The sequence below is a fragment of the Thermobia domestica genome, chromosome 16, assembly GCF_964235325.1.
Source record: "Thermobia domestica chromosome 16, izTheDome1.hap1.1, whole genome shotgun sequence".
In the NCBI taxonomy this organism is placed as follows: domain Eukaryota; kingdom Metazoa; phylum Arthropoda; class Insecta; order Zygentoma; family Lepismatidae; genus Thermobia; species Thermobia domestica.
The window spans coordinates 37,471,628-37,492,798 of record NC_137469.1 but is presented as its reverse complement, the minus strand read 5'-3'; the positions used below and the strand labels follow the sequence as shown (position 1 = coordinate 37,492,798).

The following is a 21,171-nucleotide window of genomic DNA, read 5'->3' as shown; positions in this document are numbered from 1 at the left end:
TGCACCATACCAAAACAAACAGAAAATGTTACATTACAAGACGAAATAGTAACATTTAGAGTCCTTCTTTCACGAGAAATCGTATCCTCTCGAGACGAAAAGTGCATTTTCAAATTTGAAACAAGACAATTCTCGCAACACTAGTTTACCCATGTTTAAGATCTCTACGCTGTTTTAGTATTACATGATTGATAGTATGAAACTGATAGTGAGATTGTAGGAACACAATTAAGAGCATTTATTAGTGCTGAACGATACACAAGACATTACACAGTGTACTCCAGCTGTTATATCACACCGTTCGGGGACATTTTGTGACGTGACGGGGAAGCGTTCTGATCACCTTTAGATAAAATTTCGTATAACAATAATAGTAATAAATTTACAAAAATATACGAGATAAGTTTTGTTAGAATAGAGACGAGACAAGAATTGTAAATAAAATAACGAGATGAGGAAACACTTCTCGTTTCGTGGGCAATACTGAATTTCCTAGTGGCTGTGTGGACAACCTACGCGTCTTTGGCGTATGAGACGGGTTTGATTCTCGGCAGGAGCTAATGCGGTTCGGATTGCACCTTAAGGTGTAGGTATACGTCTGTTATAGCCTTGCTGGTGAAGGAGACGCAAATCACAAATCAATTCAAATTCAATTGATGGGAAACATTGGTTGAATAATTATGAGAAAAGTAAATAAGATTTACTTACAAGACCTCAGAGACAAGTGTTCAGGTTGCGATTATTAACAAAGAAAAAGGAAGCACGATAGTAATTATATTTTAACTAGGGTTCGATTCCTTATTCGGGCCATCGTTTATAACAAAAGTAACTATGACTGAGTGACGAAATGAATCTTTATGCCAATATGAAGTTAATGATTTTAAAGATAGTACAGAATGGAATTTAAACGGATCTAACAAATCTAGAACAGATATTATTGTTAATTTTGTGATCGAAGAAGCATTATGACACTGCAATAGACTTGAGACTTACGCGAACTCAATTCTGAAACTGATCGTAATAGATCTATTTATAACTTCTATTCGTAATACAGCAGCAAGATCAGAGATTAAACTTACTCTTGGGACGTTGAAATCATATTCAGTAGCCATCTTTTCTATTCTAGCATTTTCGTTATACGAAGACAAATATTCAAACCAGAAAATGATACTGGTTCATAGAACTCCCGGCTGCACTTGAGGAATGAAGTCGTAAATAGAATATACTTTTCAAACTTTTAATTGCCGAAAATTGCTATTCGGTATCTATCACTTTTTGCTTCATGGCGATCAACACTAAAACAGGAAATTCTTAATATCTATCACTTCCGGTTTGAATAGAGTTTTAATCCCTTGCGTTTCAGGTGTCATTTTCCTTTGTGCATTCTGTAATACCAGGTTCTCATTTGATGTTAAACGACTGTCTAAACCGTTATATAGGGTATAGTTATTGTGTACGCACACGGAGAGCATTCAAATTATTGATAAAAGAAAATATTTACATTGTGGAACATTTGAATTGAAAAACAGAAATTTTGATGTTCTGAAGGGATTTTATGTTGCTTCAGGTTGGCAGTACTGACTGGAGATTACACTTTTTACACCTTTCTTTCTGTCTTGAAGTTGCCAATTGTTTATCGTCAAAACGCATGTGTGTCGTAATTGAATGCTCCCTTAGACCAGCCATCCACTGAGACAAAACATTTCTTTGTCTGTAAGGTGCTGTCACCTAAGGAGAAATAGTTGAATTAACTCGTGCCTTGCATCCACTCAAATACCGTACTTCACCATCTGCAGGATTAATTCTATCCTTAATAAAAGATATGTTTTCATGATATGCCCATCGATGTCACTGGTATTTTGTAACGGAGTATTTCCTGACATTCACGTGGATGTCACTAGAACGCAAGGGTTTAACGAAAGAAAGAGAATCCATTCTTGGGAACAGTCTCACTATCTGTTATCGTTTCTGCTCTATATTGATCAACTTTGAAATCGGAAGTAACTTAATTTCTATCATTTTTAGTTTTACCAGAGGGTTAAAGGAATAAATGAAACTTATTCTTGGGACGCTGAAGTGATTCCAACAACACATATCTCGGTATGTTACCGTTTTAGCTCTGATATATATCGACAGACAAATGAATGGTATAGTCAACCTATAAGACTTCATACTTACGAATAAGATACTTTGGGAGTAATAACTTTAATTTAATATAATTTATTGGTACTTTTTGTTATAAATAGCCAGAGGCTCACTATAGCAATATATTGTACGGTACAAATTGAGTAAACACTGTTACTATTCACCGAGTTTATGGAAACGAATTCGTTTTACTTGCATAACATAGGAATACACGAAAATTCTAAAAAGAAAGAAAAAGAAAAAAAGGAAAATTCGAGGGGTGTTCCATCAAAAGACTGCTCACTGCCATTGAATTGTAATTCGATAACCCACACACATCGGTGGCACCATTTGCAGTCGGTGAGTTGAATGAGGGGTCGCAGCACGTTCAGATACACCAATGGCCATCCAGCAATTATCAATAGAGCTGGTGAACGAATGGAACTCCATATCACTTTGTGAACAGCATGGAAGCACGTTGCAGAGCTTGTATTACTGTCCGTGCTGATCACACACCGTTTTAAAAATTATTTAACTACTGATGTCAGGGGCACACCAAGTGCCTTCGGTACTACTTATTGTATACGTTTAAAAGTGTCATGTTTGTTCTTGTAATCACATGTTTCTTTATTTCTATTGAGATCATACCTGGTATTATACTGCAAAGCTACATTCTCTGTATGGTTCAAAGTTTCACCAATCTATGCCACTTTCCGAGTGATAAATCATACAAAGCTCACTTTTGTCCCTAACTTTTGCACCCGACTGTACTACATACTCAGAAACGACATCGCACCGAAACTATCTATCCCGAAAAGAGTGTGTCAGCCCGGATAGCTCAGTCGGTAAAAAAAAAAAAAAAAAAAAAAAAAAAAAAAAAAAAAGTCGGTAGAGCGTTAGGCTTTTAACCTAACGGTCCAGGGTTCAAGTCCCTGTCCGGGCGATGTATACTTCCTTTTCTTAATTTAAAAAATACGAATATTGATTCGTTGAATAATATAAAAACTATTTCTGCTATATACCAATGAATGACTAATCGTGAAGATGATATAGTATTTAGTTGAGCTCATCAAAGCGTAAAGTAGATGGTAATTATGACCAATCAAGCAATTTTTCTACGAAAACGAAAATAAATTTTAACTGGCAATCAGGCCGGTTAGCTCAGTTGGTTAGAGCGTCGTGCTAATAACGCGAAGGTCATGGGTTCGATCCCCTTACTGGCCATAAATTTTATAATCGAACGGTTTGATTCCTTTGTCGTGAGTCTAGCTTGCTTTACTGGATGCTACGTGCAAATGGGAATATTTCGCGGCTATGCACCATACCAAAACAAACAGAAAATATTACATTACAAGACGAAATAGTAACATTTAGAGTCCTTCTTTCACGAGAAATCGTATCCTCTCGAGACGAAAAGTGCATTTTCAAATTTGAAACAAGACAATTCTCGCAACACTAGTTTACCCATGTTTAAGATCTCTACACTGTTTTAGTATTACATGGTTGATAGTATGAAACTGATAGTGAGATTGTAGGAACACAATTAAGAGCATTTATTAGTGCTGAACGATACACAAGACATTACACAGTGTACTCCAGCTGTTATATCACACCGTTCGGGGACATTTTGTGACGTGACGGGGAAGCGTTCTGATCACCTTTAGATAAAATTTCGTATAACAATAATAGTAATAAATTTACAAAAATATACGAGATAAGTTTTGTTAGAATAGAGACGAGACAAGAATTGTAAATAAAATAACGAGATGAGGAAACACTTCTCGTTTCGTGGGCAATACTGAATTTCCTAGTGGCTGTGTGGACAACCTACGCGTCTTTGGCGTATGAGACGGGTTTGATTCTCGGCAGGAGCTAATGCGGTTCGGATTGCACCTTAAGGTGTAGGTACACGTCTGTTATAGCCTTGCTGGTGAAGGAGACGCAAATCACAAATCAATTCAAATTCAATTGATGGGAAAAATTGGTTAAATAATTATGAGAAAAGTAAATAAGATTTACTTACAAGACCTCAGAGGCAAGTGTTCAGGTTGCGATTATTAAAAAAGAAAAAGGAAGCACGATAGTAGTTATATTTTAACCTAACGAACTAGGGTTCGATTCCCTATTCGGGCCATCGTTTATAACAAAAGTAACTATGACTGAGTGACGAAATGAATCTTTATGCCAATATGAAGTTAATGATTTTAAAGATAGTACAGAATGGGATTTAAACGGATCTAACAAATCTAGAACAGATATTATTGTTAATTTTGTGATCGAAGAAGCATTATGACACTGCAATAGACTTGAGACTTACGCGAACTCAATTCTGAGACTGATCGTAGTAGATCTATTTATAACTTCTATTCGTAATACAGCAGCAAGATCAGAGATTAAACTTACTCTTGGGACGTTGAAATCATATTCAGTAGCCATCTTTTCTATTCTAGCATTTTCGTTATACGAAGACAAATATTCAAACCAGAAAATGATACTGGTTCATAGAACTTCCGGCTGCACTTGAGGAATGAAGTCGTAAATAGAATATACTTTTCAAACTTTTAATTGCCGGAAATTGCTATTCGGTATCTATCACTTTTTGCTTCATGGCGATCAACACTAAAACAGGAAATTCTTAATATCTATCACTTCCGGTTTGAATAGAGTTTTAATCCCTTGCGTTTCAGGTGTCATTTTCCTTTGTGCATTCTGTAATACCAGGTTCTCATTTGATGTTAAACGACTGTCTAAACCGTTATATAGGGTATAGTTATTGTGTACGCACACGGAGAGCATTCAAATTATTGATAAAAGAAAATATTTACATTGTGGAACACTTGAATTGAAAAACAGAAATTTTGATGTTCTGAAGGGATTTTATGTTGCTTCAGGTTGGCAGTACTGACTGGAGATTAAAGACTTTTTACACCTTTCTTCCTGTCTTGAAGTTGCCAATTGTTTATCGTCAAAACGCATGTGTGTCGTAATTGAATGCTCCCTTAGACCAGCCATCCACTGAGACAAAACATTTCTTTGTCTGTAAGGTGCTGTCACCTAAGGAGAAATAGTTGAATTAACTCGTGCCTTGCATCCACTCAAATACCGTACTTCACCATCTGCAGGATTAATTCTATCCTTAATAAAAGATATGTTTTCATGATATGCCCATCGATGTCACTGGTATTTTGTAACGGAGTATTTCCTGACATTCACGTGGATGTCACTAGAACGCAAGGGTTTAACGAAAGAAAGAGAATCCATTCTTGGGAACAGTCTCACTATCTGTTATCGTTTCTGCTCTATATTGATCAACGTTGAAATCGGAAGTAACTTAATTTCTATCATTTTTAGTTTTACCAGAGGGTTAAAGGAATAAATGAAACTTATTCTTGGGACGCTGAAGTGATTCCAACAAGACATATCTCGGTATGTTACCGTTTTAGCTCTGATATATATCGACAGACAGATGAATGATATAGTCAACCTATAAGACTTCATACTTACGAATAAGATACTTTGGGAGTAATAACTTTAATTTAATACAATTTATTGGTACATTTTGTTATAAATAGCCAGAGGCTCACTATAGCAATATATTGTACAGTACAAATTGAGTAAACATTGTTACTATTCACCGAGTTTATGGAAACGAATTCGTTTTACTTGCATAACATAGGAATACACGAAAATTCTAAAAAGAAAGAAAAAGAAAAAAGGAAAATTCGAGGGGTGTTCCATCAAAAGACTGCCCACTGCCATTGAATTGTAATTCGATAACCCACACACATCGGTGGCACCATTTGCAGTCGGTGAGTTGAATGAGGGATCGCAGCACGTTCAGACACACCAATGGCCATCCAGCAATTATCAATAGAGCTGGTGAACGAATGGAACTCCATATCACTTTGTGAACAGCACGGAAGCACGTTGCAGAGCTTGTATTACTGTCCGTGCTGATCACACACCGTTTTAAAAATTATTTAACTACTGATGTCAGGGGCACACCAAGTGCCTTCGGTACTACTTATTGTATACGTATAAAAGTGTCATGTTTGTTCTTGTAATCACATGTTTCTTTATTGTTATTGAGATCATACCTGGTATTATACTGCAAAGCTACATTCTCTGTATGGTCCAAAGTTTCACCAATCTATGCCACTTTCCGAGTGATAAATCATACAAAGCTCACTTTTGTCCCTAACTTTTGCACCCGACTGTACTACATACTCAGAAACGACATCGCACCGAAATTATCTATCCCGAAAAGTGTGTGTCAGCCCGGTTAGCTGAGTCGATAGAGCGTTAGGCTTTTAACCTAACGGTCCAGGGTTCAAGTCCCTGTCCGGGCGATGTATACTTCCTTTTTTTAATTTAAAAAATACGAATATTGATTCGTTGAATAATATAAAAACTATTTCTGCTATATACCAATTAATGACTAATCGTGAAGATGATATAGTATTTAGTTGAGCTCATCAAAGCGTAAAGTAGATGGTAATTATGACCAATCAAGCAATTTTTCTACGAAAACGAAAATAAATTTTAACTGGCAATCAGGCCGGTTAGCTCAGTTGGTTAGAGCGTCGTGCTAATAACGCGAAGGTCATGGGTTCGATCCCCTTACTGGCCATAAATTATATAATCGAACGGTTTGATACCTTTGTCGTGAGTCTAGCTTGCTTTACTGGATGCTACGTGCAAATGGGAATATTTCGCGGCTATGCACCATACCAAAACAAACAGAAAATGTTACATTACAAGACGAAATAGTAACATTTAGAGTCCTTCTTTCACGAGAAATCGTATCCTCTCGAGACGAAAAGTGCATTTTCAAATTTGAAACAAGACAATTCTCGCAACACTAGTTTACCCATGTTTAAGATCTCTACACTGTTTTAGTATTACATGATTGATAGTATGAAACTGATAGTGAGATTGTAGGAACACAATTAAGAGCATTTATTAGTGCTGAACGATACACAAGACATTACACAGTGTACTCCAGCTGTTATATCACACCGTTCGGGGACATTTTGTGACGTGACGGGGAAGCGTTCTGATCACCTTTAGATAAAATTTCGTATAACAATAATAGTAATAAATTTACAAAAATATACGAGATAAGTTTTGTTAGAATAGAGACGAGACAAGAATTGTAAATAAAATAACGAGATGAGGAAACACTTCTCGTTTCGTGGGCAATACTGAATTTCCTAGTGGCTGTGTGGACAACCTACGCGTCTTTGGCGTATGAGACGGGTTTGATTCTCGGCAGGAGCTAATGCGGTTCGGATTGCACCTTAAGGTGTAGGTCCACGTCTGTTATAGCCTTGCTGGTGAAGGAGACGCAAATCACAAATCAATTCAAATTCAATTGATGGGAAACATTGGTTGAATAATTATGAGAAAAGTAAATAAGATTTACTTACAAGACCTCAGAGGCAAGTGTTCAGGTTGCGATTATTAAAAAAGAAAAAGGAAGCACGATAGTAGTTATATTTTAACCTAACGAACTAGGGTTCGATTCCCTATTCGGGCCATCGTTTATAACAAAAGTAACTATGACTGAGTGACGAAATGAATCTTTATGCCAATATGAAGTTAATGATTTTAAAGATAGTACAGAATGGGATTTAAACGGATCTAACAAATCTAGAACAGATATTATTGTTAATTTTGTGATCGAAGAAGCATTATGACACTGCAATAGACTTGAGACTTACGCGAACTCAATTCTGAAACTGATCGTAGTAGATCTATTTATAACTTCTATTCGTAATACAGCAGCAAGATCAGAGATTAAACTTACTCTTGGGACGTTGAAATCATATTCAGTAGCCATCTTTTCTATTCTAGCATTTTCGTTATACGAAGACAAATATTCAAACCAGAAAATGATACTGGTTCATAGAACTTCCGGCTGCACTTGAGGAATGAAGTCGTAAATAGAATATACTTTTCAAACTTTTAATTGCCGAAAATTGGTATTCGGTATCTATCACTTTTTGCTTCATGGCGATCAACACTAAAACAGGAAATTCTTAATATCTATCACTTCCGGTTTGAATAGAGTTTTAATCCCTTGCGTTTCAGGTGTCATTTTCCTTTGTGCATTCTGTAATACCAGGTTCTCATTTGATGTTAAACGACTGTCTAAACCGTTATATAGGGTATAGTTATTGTGTACGCACACGGAGAGCATTCAAATTATTGATAAAAGAAAATATTTACATTGTGGAACACTTGAATTGAAAAACAGAAATTTTGATGTTCTGAAGGGATTTTATGTTGCTTCAGGTTGGCAGTACAGACTGGAGATTAAAGACTTTTTACACCTTTCTTCCTGTTTTGAAGTTGCCAATTGTTTATCGTCAAAACGCATGTGTGTCGTAATTGAATGCTCCCTTAGACCAGCCATCCACTGAGACAAAACATTTCTTTGTCTGTAAGGTGCTGTCACCTAAGGAGAAATAGTTGAATTAACTCGTGCCTTGCATCCACTCAAATACCGTACTTCACCATCTGCAGGATTAATTCTATCCTTAATAAAAGATATGTTTTCATGATATGCCCATCGATGTCACTGGTATTTTGTAACGGAGTATTTGCTGACATTCACGTGGATGTCACTAGAACGCAAGGGTTTAACGAAAAAAGAGAATCCATTCTTGGGAACAGTCTCACTATCTGTTATCGTTTCTGCTCTATATTGATCAACGTTGAAATCGGAAGTAACTTAATTTCTATCATTTTTGGTTTTACCAGAGGATTAAAGGAATAAATGAAACTTATTCTTGGGACGCTGAAGTGATTCCAACAAGACATATCTCGGTATGTTACCGTTTTAGCTCTGATATATATCGACAGACAGATGAATGATATAGTCAACCTATAAGACTTCATACTTACGAATAAGATACTTTGGGAGTAATAACTTTAATTTAATATAATTTATTGGTACTTTTTGTTATAAATAGCCAGAGGCTCACTATAGCAATATATTGTACAGTACAAATTGAGTAAACATTGTTACTATTCACCGAGTTTATGGAAACGAATTCGTTTTACTTGCATAACATAGGAATACACGAAAATTCTAAAAAGAAAGAAAAAGAAAAAAAGGAAAATTCGAGGGGTGTTCCATCAAAAGACTGCCCACTGCCATTGAATTGTAATTCGATAACCCACACACATCGGTGGCACCATTTGCAGTCGGTGAGTTGAATGAGGGGTCGCAGCACGTTCAGATACACCAATGGCCACCCAGCAATTATCAATAGAGCTGGTGAACGAATGGAACTCCATATCACTTTGAGAATAGCATGGAAGCACGTTGCAGAGCTTGTATTACTGTCCGTGCTGATCACACACCGTTTTAAAAATTATTTAACTACTGATGTCAGGGGCACACCAAGTGCCTTCGGTACTACTTATTGTATACGTTTAAAAGTGTCATGTTTGTTCTTGTAATCACATGTTTCTTTATTGTTATTGAGATCATACCTGGTATTATACTGCAAAGCTACATTCTCTGTATGGTTCAAAGTTTCACCAATCTATGCCACTTTCCGAGTGATAAATCATACAAAGCTCACTTTTGTCCCTAACTTTTGCACCCGACTGTACTACATACTCAGAAACGACATCGCACCGAAATTATCTCTCCCGAAAAGAGTGTGTCAGCCCGGATAGCTCAGTCGGTAGAGCGTTAGGCTTTTAACCTAACGGTCCAGGGTTTAAGTCCCTGTCCGGGCGATGTATACATCCTTTTTTTAATTTAAAAAATACGAATATTGATTCGTTGAATAATATAAAAACTATTTCTGCTATATACCAATTAATGACTAATCGTGAAGATGATATAGTATTTAGTTGAGCTTATCAAAGCGTAAAGTAGATGTTAATTATGACCAATCAAGCAATTTTTCTACGAAAACGAAAATAAATTTTAACTGGCAATCAGGCCGGTTAGCTCAGTTGGTTAGAGCGTCGTGCTAATAACGCGAAGGTCATGGGTTCGATCCCCTTACTGGCCATAATTTTTATAATCGAACGGTTTGATACCTATGTCGTGAGTCTAGCTTGCTTTACTGGATGCTACGTGCAAATGGGAATATTTCGCGGCTATGCACCATACCAAAACAAACAGAAAATGTTACATTACAAGACGAAATAGTAACATTTAGAGTCCTTCTTTCACGAGAAATCGTATCCTCTCGAGACGAAAAGTGCATTTTCAAATTTGAAACAAGACAATTCTCGCAACACTAGTTTACCAATGTTTAAGATCTCTACGCTGTTTTAGTATTACATGATTGATAGTATGAAACTGATAGTGAGATTGTAGGAACACAATTAAGAGCATTTATTAGTGCTGAACGATACACAAGACATTACACAGTGTACTCCAGCTGTTATATCACACCGTTCGGGGACATTTTGTGACGTGACGGGGAAGCGTTCTGATCACCTTTAGATAAAATTTCGTATAACAATAATAGTAATAAATTTACAAAAATATACGAGATAAGTTTTGTTAGAATAGAGACGAGACAAGAATTGTAAATAAAATAACGAGATGAGGAAACACTTCTCGTTTCGTGGGCAATACTGAATTTCCTAGTGGCTGTGTGGACAACCTACGCGTCTTTGGCGTATGAGACGGGTTTGATTCTCGGCAGGAGCTAATGCGGTTCGGATTGCACCTTAAGGTGTAGGTCCACGTCTGTTATAGCCTTGCTGGTGAAGGAGACGCAAATCACAAATCAATTCAAATTCAATTGATGGGAAACATTGGTTGAATAATTATGAGAAAAGTAAATAAGATTTACTTACAAGACCTCAGAGACAAGTGTTCAGGTTGCGATTATTAAAAAAGAAAAAGGAAGCACGATAGTAATTATATTTTAACTAGGGTTCGATTCCTTATTCGGGCCATCGTTTATAACAAAAGTAACTATGACTGAGTGACGAAATGAATCTTTATGCCAATATGAAGTTAATGATTTTAAAGATAGTACAGAATGGGATTTAAACGGATCTAACAAATCTAGAACAGATATTATTGTTAATTTTGTGATCGAAGAAGCATTATGACACTGCAATAGTCTTGAGACTTACGCGAACTCAATTCTGAAACTGATCGTAGTAGATCTATTTATAACTTCTATTCGTAATACAGCAGCAAGATCAGAGATTAAACTTACTCTTGGGACGTTGAAATCATATTCAGTAGCCATCTTTTCTATTCTAGCATTTTCGTTATACGAAGACAAATATTCAAACCAGAAAATGATACTGGTTCATAGAACTTCCGGCTGCACTTGAGGAATGAAGTCGTAAATAGAATATACTTTTCAAACTTTTAATTGCCGAAAATTGGTATTCGGTATCTATCACTTTTTGCTTCATGGCGATCAACACTAAAACAGGAAATTCTTAATATCTATCACTTCCGGTTTGAATAGAGTTTTAATCCCTTGCGTTTCAGGTGTCATTTTCCTTTGTGCATTCTGTAATACCAGGTTCTTATTTGATGTTAAACGACTGTCTAAACCGTTATATAGGGTATAGTTATTGTGTACGCACACGGAGAGCATTCAAATTATTGATAAAAGAAAATATTTACATTGTGGAACACTTGAATTGAAAAACAGAAATTTTGATGTTCTGAAGGGATTTTATGTTGCTTCAGGTTGGCAGTACAGACTGGAGATTAAAGACTTTTTACACCTTTCTTCCTGTTTTGAAGTTGCCAATTGTTTATCGTCAAAACGCATGTGTGTCGTAATTGAATGCTCCCTTAGACCAGCCATCCACTGAGACAAAACATTTCTTTGTCTGTAAGGTGCTGTCACCTAAGGAGAAATAGTTGAATTAACTCGTGCCTTGCATCCACTCAAATACCGTACTTCACCATCTGCAGGATTAATTCTATCCTTAATAAAAGATATGTTTTCATGATATGCCCATCGATGTCACTGGTATTTTGTAACGGAGTATTTGCTGACATTCACGTGGATGTCACTAGAACGCAAGGGTTTAACGAAAAAAGAGAATCCATTCTTGGGAACAGTCTCACTATCTGTTATCGTTTCTGCTCTATATTGATCAACGTTGAAATCGGAAGTAACTTAATTTCTATCATTTTTGGTTTTACCAGAGGATTAAAGGAATAAATGAAACTTATTCTTGGGACGCTGAAGTGATTCCAACAAGACATATCTCGGTATGTTACCGTTTTAGCTCTGATATATATCGACAGACAGATGAATGATATAGTCAACCTATAAGACTTCATACTTACGAATAAGATACTTTGGGAGTAATAACTTTAATTTAATATAATTTATTGGTACTTTTTGTTATAAATAGCCAGAGGCTCACTATAGCAATATATTGTACAGTACAAATTGAGTAAACATTGTTACTATTCACCGAGTTTATGGAAACGAATTCGTTTTACTTGCATAACATAGGAATACACGAAAATTCTAAAAAGAAAGAAAAAGAAAAAAAAGGAAAATTCGAGGGGTGTTCCATCAAAAGACTGCCCACTGCCATTGAATTGTAATTCGATAACCCACACACATCGGTGGCACCATTTGCAGTCGGTGAGTTGAATGAGGGGTCGCAGCACGTTCAGATACACCAATGGCCATCCAGCAATTATCAATAGAGCTGGTGAACGAATGGAACTCCATATCACTTTGTGAACAGCATGGAAGCACGTTGCAGAGCTTGTATTACTGTCCGTGCTGATCACACACCGTTTTAAAAATTATTTAACTACTGATGTCAGGGGCACACCAAGTGCCTTCGGTACTACTTATTGTATACGTTTAAAAGTGTCATGTTTGTTCTTGTAATCACATGTTTCTTTATTGCTATTGAGATCATACCTGGTATTATACTGCAAAGCTACATTCTCTGTATGGTTCAAAGTTTCACCAATCTATGCCACTTTCCGAGTGATAAATCATACAAAGCTCACTTTTGTCCCTAACTTTTGCACCCGACTGTACTACATACTCAGAAACGACATCGCACCGAAATTATCTATCCCGAAAAGAGTGTATCAGCCCGGATAGCTCAGTCGGTAGAGCGTTAGGCTTTTAACCTAACGGTCCAGGGTTCAAGTCCCTGTCTGGGCGATGTATACTTCCTTTTCTTAATTTAAAAAATACGAATATTGATTCGTTGAATAATATAAAAACTATTTCTGCTATATACCAATGAATGACTAATCGTGAAGATGATATAGTATTTAGTTGAGCTCATCAAAGCGTAAAGTAGATGGTAATTATGACCAATCAAGCAATTTTTCCACGAAAACGAAAATAAATTTTAACTGGCAATCAGGCCGGTTAGCTCGGTTGGTTAGAGCGTCGTGCTAATAACGCGAAGGTCATGGGTTCGATCCCCTTACTGGCCATAAATTTTATAATCGAACGGTTTGATTCCTTTTTCGTGAGTCTAGCTTGCTTTACTGGATGCTACGTGCAAATGGGAATATTTCGCGGCTATGCACCATACCAAAACAAACAGAAAATGTTACATTACAAGACGAAATAGTAACATTTAGAGTCCTTCTTTCACGAGAAATCGTATCCTCTCGAGACGAAAAGTGCATTTTCAAATTTGAAACAAGACAATTCTCGCAACACTAGTTTACCCATGTTTAAGATCTCTACACTGTTTTAGTATTACATGGTTGATAGTATGAAACTGATAGTGAGATTGTAGGAACACAATTAAGAGCATTTATTAGTGCTGAACGATACACAAGACATTACACAGTGTACTCCAGCTGTTATATCACACCGTTCGGGGACATTTTGTGACGTGACGGGGAAGCGTTCTGATCACCTTTAGATAAAATTTCGTATAACAATAATAGTAATAAATTTACAAAAATATACGAGATAAGTTTTGTTAGAATAGAGACGAGACAAGAATTGTAAATAAAATAACGAGATGAGGAAACACTTCTCGTTTCGTGGGCAATACTGAATTTCCTAGTGGCTGTGTGGACAACCTACGCGTCTTTGGCGTATGAGACGGGTTTGATTCTCGGCAGGAGCTAATGCGGCTCGGATTGCACCTTAAGGTGTAGGTACACGTCTGTTATAGCCTTGCTGGTGAAGGAGACGCAAATCACAAATCAATTCAAATTCAATTGATGGAAAACATTGGTTGAATAATTATGAGAAAAGTAAATAAGATTTACTTACAAGACCTCAGAGGCAAGTGTTCAGGTTGCGATTATTAAAAAAGAAAAAGGAAGCACGATAGTAGTTATATTTTAACCTAACGCACTAGGGTTCGATTCCCTATTCGGGCCATCATTTATAACAAAAGTAACTATGACTGAGTGACGAAATGAATCTTTATGCCAATATGAAGTTAATGATTTTAAAGATAGTACAGAATGGGATTTAAACGGATCTAACAAATCTAGAACAGATATTATTGTTAATTTTGTGATCGAAGAAGCATTATGACACTGCAATAGACTTGAGACTTACGCGAACTCAATTCTGAAACTGATCGTAGTAGATCTATTTATAACTTCTATTCGTAATACAGCAGCAAGATCAGAGATTAAACTTACTCTTGGGACGTTGAAATCATATTCAGTAGCCATCTTTTCTATTCTAGCATTTTCGTTATACGAAGACAAATATTCAAACCAGAAAATGATACTGGTTCATAGAACTTCCGGCTGCACTTGAGGAATGAAGTCGTAAATAGAATATACTTTTCAAACTTTTAATTGCCGAAAATTGCTATTCGGTATCTATCACTTTTTGCTTCATGGCGATCAACACTAAAACAGGAAATTCTTAATATCTATCACTTCCGGTTTGAATAGAGTTTTAATCCCTTGCGTTTCAGGTGTCATTTTCCTTTGTGCATTCTGTAATACCAGGTTCTCATTTGATGTTAAACGACTGTCTAAACCGTTATATAGGGTATAGTTATTGTGTACGCACACGGAGAGCATTCAAATTATTGATAAAAGAAAATATTTACATTGTGGAACACTTGAATTGAAAAACAGAAATTTTGATGTTCTGAAGGGATTTTATGTTGCTTCAGGTTGGCAGTACTGACTGGAGATTAAAGACTTTTTACACCTTTCTTCCTGTCTTGAAGTTGCCAATTGTTTATCGTCAAAACGCATGTGTGTCGTAATTGAATGCTCCCTTAGACCAGCCATCCACTGAGACAAAACATTTCTTTGTCTGTAAGGTGCTGTCACCTAAGGAGAAATAGTTGAATTAACTCGTGCCTTGCATCCACTCAAATACCGTACTTCACCATCTGCAGGATTAATTCTATCCTTAATAAAAGATATGTTTTCATGATATGCCCATCGATGTCACTGGTATTTTGTAACGGAGTATTTCCTGACATTCACGTGGATGTCACTAGAACGCAAGGGTTTAACGAAAGAAAGAGAATCCATTCTTGGGAACAGTCTCACTATCTGTTATCGTTTCTGCTCTATATTGATCAACTTTGAAATCGGAAGTAACTTAATTTCTATCATTTTTAGTTTTACCAGAGGGTTAAAGGAATAAATGAAACTTATTCTTGGGACGCTTAAGTGATTCCAACAAGACATATCTCGGTATGTTACCGTTTTAGCTCTGATATATATCGACAGACAAATGAATGGTATAGTCTACCTATAAGACTTCATACTTACGAATAAGATACTTTGGGAGTAATAACTTTAATTTAATATAATTTATTGGTACTTTTTGTTATAAATAGCCAGAGGCTCACTATAGCAATATATTGTACAGTACAAATTGAGTAAACATTGTTACTATTCACCGAGTTTATGGAAACGAATTCGTTTTACTTGCATAACATAGGAATGCACGAAAATTCTAAAAAGAAAGAAAAAGAAAAAAGGAAAATTCGAGGGGTGTTCCATCAAAAGACTGCCCACTGCCATTGAATTGTAATTCGATAACCCACACACATCGGTGGCACCATTTGCAGTCGGTGAGTTGAATGAGGGGTCGCAGCACGTTCAGATACACCAATGGCCACCCAGCAATTATCAATAGAGCTGGTGAACGAATGGAACTCCATATCACTTTGAGAATAGCATGGAAGCACGTTGCAGAGCTTGTATTACTGTCCGTGCTGATCACACACCGTTTTAAAAATTATTTAACTACTGATGTCAGGGGCACACCAAGTGCCTTCGGTACTACTTATTGTATACGTTTAAAAGTGTCATGTTTGTTCTTGTAATCACATGTTTCTTTATTGTTATTGAGATCATACCTGGTATTATACTGCAAAGCTACATTCTCTGTATGGTTCAAAGTTTCACCAATCTATGCCACTTTCCGAGTGATAAATCATACAAAGCTCACTTTTGTCCCTAACTTTTGCACCCGACTGTACTACATACTCAGAAACGACATCGCACCGAAATTATCTCTCCCGAAAAGAGTGTGTCAGCCCGGATAGCTCAGTCGGTAGAGCGTTAGGCTTTTAACCTAACGGTCCAGGGTTTAAGTCCCTGTCCGGGCGATGTATACATCCTTTTTTTAATTTAAAAAATACGAATATTGATTCGTTGAATAATATAAAAACTATTTCTGCTATATACCAATTAATGACTAATCGTGAAGATGATATAGTATTTAGTTGAGCTTATCAAAGCGTAAAGTAGATGTTAATTATGACCAATCAAGCAATTTTTCTACGAAAACGAAAATAAATTTTAACTGGCAATCAGGCCGGTTAGCTCAGTTGGTTAGAGCGTCGTGCTAATAACGCGAAGGTCATGGGTTCGATCCCCTTACTGGCCATAATTTTTATAATCGAACGGTTTGATACCTATGTCGTGAGTCTAGCTTGCTTTACTGGATGCTACGTGCAAATGGGAATATTTCGCGGCTATGCACCATACCAAAACAAACAGAAAATGTTACATTACAAGACGAAATAGTAACATTTAGAGTCCTTCTTTCACGAGAAATCGTATCCTCTCGAGACGAAAAGTGCATTTTCAAATTTGAAACAAGACAATTCTCGCAACACTAGTTTACCAATGTTTAAGATCTCTACGCTGTTTTAGTATTACATCATTGATAGTATGAAACTGATAGTGAGATTGTAGGAACACAATTAAGAGCATTTATTAGTGCTGAACGATACACAAGACATTACACAGTGTACTCCAGCTGTTATATCACACCGTTCGGGGACATTTTGTGACGTGACGGGGAAGCGTTCTGATCACCTTTAGATAAAATTTCGTATAACAATAATAGTAATAAATTTACAAAAATATACGAGATAAGTTTTGTTAGAATAGAGACGAGACAAGAATTGTAAATAAAATAACGAGATGAGGAAACACTTCTCTTTTCGTGGGCAATACTGAATTTCCTAGTGGCTGTGTGGACAACCTACGCGTCTTTGGCGTATGAGACGGGTTTGATTCTCGGCAGGAGCTAATGCGGTTCGGATTGCACCTTAAGGTGTAGGTCCACGTCTGTTATAGCCTTGCTGGTGAAGGAGACGCAAATCACAAATCAATTCAAATTCAATTGATGGGAAACATTGGTTGAATAATTATGAGAAAAGTAAATAAGATTTACTTACAAGACCTCAGAGACAAGTGTTCAGGTTGCGATTATTAAAAAAGAAAAAGGAAGCACGATAGTAATTATATTTTAACTAGGGTTCGATTCCTTATTCGGGCCATCGTTTATAACAAAAGTAACTATGACTGAGTGACGAAATGAATCTTTATGCCAATATGAAGTTAATGATTTTAAAGATAGTACAGAATGGGATTTAAACGGATCTAACAAATCTAGAACAGATATTATTGTTAATTTTGTAAATCGAAGAACCATTATGACACTGCAATAGACTTGAGACTTACGCGAACTCAATTCTGAAACTGATCGTAGTAGATCTATTTATAACTTCTATTCGTAATACAGCAGCAAGATCAGAGATTAAACTTACTCTTGGGACGTTGAAATCATATTCAGTAGCCATCTTTTCTATTCTAGCATTTTCGTTATACGAAGACAAATATTCAAACCAGAAAATGATACTGGTTCATAGAACTTCCGGCTGCACTTGAGGAATGAAGTCGTAAATAGAATATACTTTTCAAACTTTTAATTGCCGAAAATTGCTATTCGGTATCTATCACTTTTTGCTTCATGGCGATCAACACTAAAACAGGAAATTCTTAATATCTATCACTTCCGGTTTGAATAGAGTTTTAATCCCTTGCGTTTCAGGTGTCATTTTCCTTTGTGCGTTCTGTAATACCAGGTTCTCATTTGATGTTAAACGACTGTCTAAACCGTTATATAGGGTATAGTTATTGTGTACGCACACGGAGAGCATTCAAATTATTGATAAAAGAAAATATTTACATTGTGGAACACTTGAATTGAAAAACAGAAATTTTGATGTTCTGAAGGGATTTTATGTTGCTTCAGGTTGGCAGTACTGACTGGAGATTAAAGACTTTTTACACCTTTCTTCCTGTCTTGAAGTTGCCAATTGTTTATCGTCAAAACGCATGTGTGTCGTAATTGAATGCTCCCTTAGACCAGCCACCCACTGAGACAAAACATTTCTTTGTCTGTAAGGTGCTGTCACCTAAGGAGAAATAGTTGAATTAACTCGTGCCTTGCATCCACTCAAATACCGTACTTCACCATCTGCAGGATTAATTCTTTCCTTAATAAAAGATATGTTTTCATGATATGCCCATCGATGTCACTGGTATTTTGTAACGGAGTATTTCCTGACATTCACGTGGATGTCACTAGAACGCAAGGGTTTAACGAAAGAAAGAGAATCCATTCTTGGGAACAGTCTCACTATCTGTTATCGTTTCTGCTCTATATTGATCAACGTTGAAATCGGAAGTAACTTAATTTCTATCATTTTTAGTTTTACCAGAGGGTTAAAGGAATAAATGAAACTTATTCTTGGGACGCTGAAGTGATTCCAACAAGACATATCTCGGTATGTTACCGTTGTAGCTCTGATATATATCGACAGACAGATGAATGATATAGTCAACCTATAAGACTTCATACTTACGAATAAGATACTTTGGGAGTAATAACTTTAATTTAATATAATTTATTGGTACTTTTTGTTATAAATAGCCAGAGGCTCACTATAGCAATATATTGTACAGTACAAATTGAGTAAACATTGTTACTATTCACCGAGTTTATGGAAACGAATTCGTTTTACTTGCATAACATAGGAATACACGAAAATTCTAAAAAGAAAGAAAAAGAAAAAAAGGAAAATTCGAGGGGTGTTCCATCAAAAGACTGCCCACTGCCATTGAATTGTAATTCGATAACCCACACACATCGGTGGCACCATTTGCAGTCGGTGAGTTGAATGAGGGGTCGCAGCACGTTCAGATACACCAATGGCCATCCAGCAATTATCAATAGAGCTGGTGAACGAATGGAACTCCATATCACTCTGTGAACAGCATGGAAGCACGTTGCAGAGCTTGTATTACTGTCCGTGCTGATCACACACCGTTTTAAAAATTATTTAACTACTGATGTCAGGGGCACACCAAGTGCCTTCGGTACTACTTATTGTATACGTTTAAAAGTGTCATGTTTGTTCTTGTAATCACATGTTTCTTTATTGCTATTGAGATCATACCTGGTATTATACTGCAAAGCTACATTCTCTGTATGGTTCAAAGTTTCACCAATCTATGCCACTTTCCGAGTGATAAATCATACAAAGCTCACTTTTGTCCCTAACTTTTGCACCCGACTGTACTACATACTCAGAAACGACATCGCACCAAAATCATCTATCCCGAAAAGAGTGTGTCAGCCCGGATAGCTCAGTCGGTAGAGCGTTAGGCTTTTAACCTAACGGTCCAGGGTTCAAGTCCCTGTCCGGGCGATGTATACTTCCTTTTCTTAATTTAAAAAATACGAATATTGATTCGTTGAATAATATAAAAACTATTTCTGCTATATACCAATGAATGACTAATCGTGAAGATGATATAGTATTTACTATCCATTTCATAAAGATAGGCCCCTGACTTCGAGGTGCTGCTGTGACGTCCAGTCAAAACTTATACTGCATTGTCGTACCTCGTTGGAATTGTTGGAATGTTGTCTTTTCAATACTTAAGACATACAAATTTTCTTTGTACTGTATAATGAGAAAAAAATAGAAATTAATGAAAAAGTGCGTATTTTTTCGTATTTTTTTGGTAAATCAATGTTTGTAGGACTATATCTCGGAAAGGAGTTAACATGAAATAATTTCCTGTGCAAGATATGTAGATGCATATATTACCTGCAAGTTCTGAAAATTTCATTACTCAACACGTAGTAATTATCTTGTTATTCAGCAAAAAGTGAGACATCATTATCTCTGAATTGCGGCGGTGTATTAACAATCTGAAAAAACTTTCAGAAAGATCTTAAAGTAGTTTTTTCAACCAAACTGTTTTGACTTGTTTTAAAAGATAAACAATCACAAATATGACATTATGATTTTCTCTGCTTTGCGCCCTTCGCTATCACAGTTTATACGGAGTGCTACGTTGCCACATTTTCCTGACGCGTATACACTCTCAGCCGGACGGGTATTTAAACTTGTTACGCACTGTCCGTCACTTTTTAGAGATATTTTAAAAATGTAATGTCTCCACAGATTTTAAACCAATTTCTTAGAAATTAACAGGATATACAGTAAATGTACCAAGTGTTCAAAATTAGAAAAGCGAACTCTTATCTTGTTTGGATTTGCATGTGATGGTCCTCGAAAATTTGTTGATTTTTGTCAGTTCTTCACTTATTGCACGCAGTACAAAATACACTTGCACAGAAACAAAAACACGCACAAAGTTTATTATATGATACAACCTTAGTTGATATGTAATATTGAGTTTACAATTCACAGAAAATCTGTTTTTCAGATCTAAGAGCTCCAAGCTACATTAGAATCTGCCTTTGAATAGGAATGACGCGTTTTTTT

The 21,171-nt window shown here is 36.3% G+C and overlaps 11 non-coding genes across 11 annotated transcripts; all 11 read left to right on the top strand.

The window, feature by feature from the left end:
- Positions 1-2,951: 2,951 nt before the first annotated feature.
- On the top strand, positions 2,952-3,067 carry TRNAK-UUU (transfer RNA lysine (anticodon UUU)). The gene has a single exon. It is a non-coding gene; the product is annotated as a tRNA-Lys (tRNA).
- A 207-nt stretch (positions 3,068-3,274) lies between these two features.
- On the top strand, positions 3,275-3,348 carry TRNAI-AAU (transfer RNA isoleucine (anticodon AAU)). Its single transcript has one exon. It is a non-coding gene; the product is annotated as a tRNA-Ile (tRNA).
- Positions 3,349-6,400: 3,052 nt separating this feature from the next.
- On the top strand, positions 6,401-6,473 carry TRNAK-UUU (transfer RNA lysine (anticodon UUU)). Its single transcript has one exon. It is a non-coding gene; the product is annotated as a tRNA-Lys (tRNA).
- A 207-nt stretch (positions 6,474-6,680) lies between these two features.
- TRNAI-AAU (transfer RNA isoleucine (anticodon AAU)) lies at positions 6,681-6,754 on the top strand. The gene has a single exon. It is a non-coding gene; the product is annotated as a tRNA-Ile (tRNA).
- Positions 6,755-9,806: 3,052 nt separating this feature from the next.
- TRNAK-UUU (transfer RNA lysine (anticodon UUU)) lies at positions 9,807-9,879 on the top strand. The gene has a single exon. It is a non-coding gene; the product is annotated as a tRNA-Lys (tRNA).
- A 207-nt stretch (positions 9,880-10,086) lies between these two features.
- TRNAI-AAU (transfer RNA isoleucine (anticodon AAU)) lies at positions 10,087-10,160 on the top strand. The gene has a single exon. It is a non-coding gene; the product is annotated as a tRNA-Ile (tRNA).
- Positions 10,161-13,204: 3,044 nt separating this feature from the next.
- On the top strand, positions 13,205-13,277 carry TRNAK-UUU (transfer RNA lysine (anticodon UUU)). Its single transcript has one exon. It is a non-coding gene; the product is annotated as a tRNA-Lys (tRNA).
- Positions 13,278-13,484: 207 nt separating this feature from the next.
- On the top strand, positions 13,485-13,558 carry TRNAI-AAU (transfer RNA isoleucine (anticodon AAU)). The gene has a single exon. It is a non-coding gene; the product is annotated as a tRNA-Ile (tRNA).
- Positions 13,559-16,610: 3,052 nt separating this feature from the next.
- TRNAK-UUU (transfer RNA lysine (anticodon UUU)) lies at positions 16,611-16,683 on the top strand. Its single transcript has one exon. It is a non-coding gene; the product is annotated as a tRNA-Lys (tRNA).
- A 207-nt stretch (positions 16,684-16,890) lies between these two features.
- TRNAI-AAU (transfer RNA isoleucine (anticodon AAU)) lies at positions 16,891-16,964 on the top strand. The gene has a single exon. It is a non-coding gene; the product is annotated as a tRNA-Ile (tRNA).
- A 3,045-nt stretch (positions 16,965-20,009) lies between these two features.
- On the top strand, positions 20,010-20,082 carry TRNAK-UUU (transfer RNA lysine (anticodon UUU)). Its single transcript has one exon. It is a non-coding gene; the product is annotated as a tRNA-Lys (tRNA).
- Positions 20,083-21,171: the final 1,089 nt, after the last annotated feature.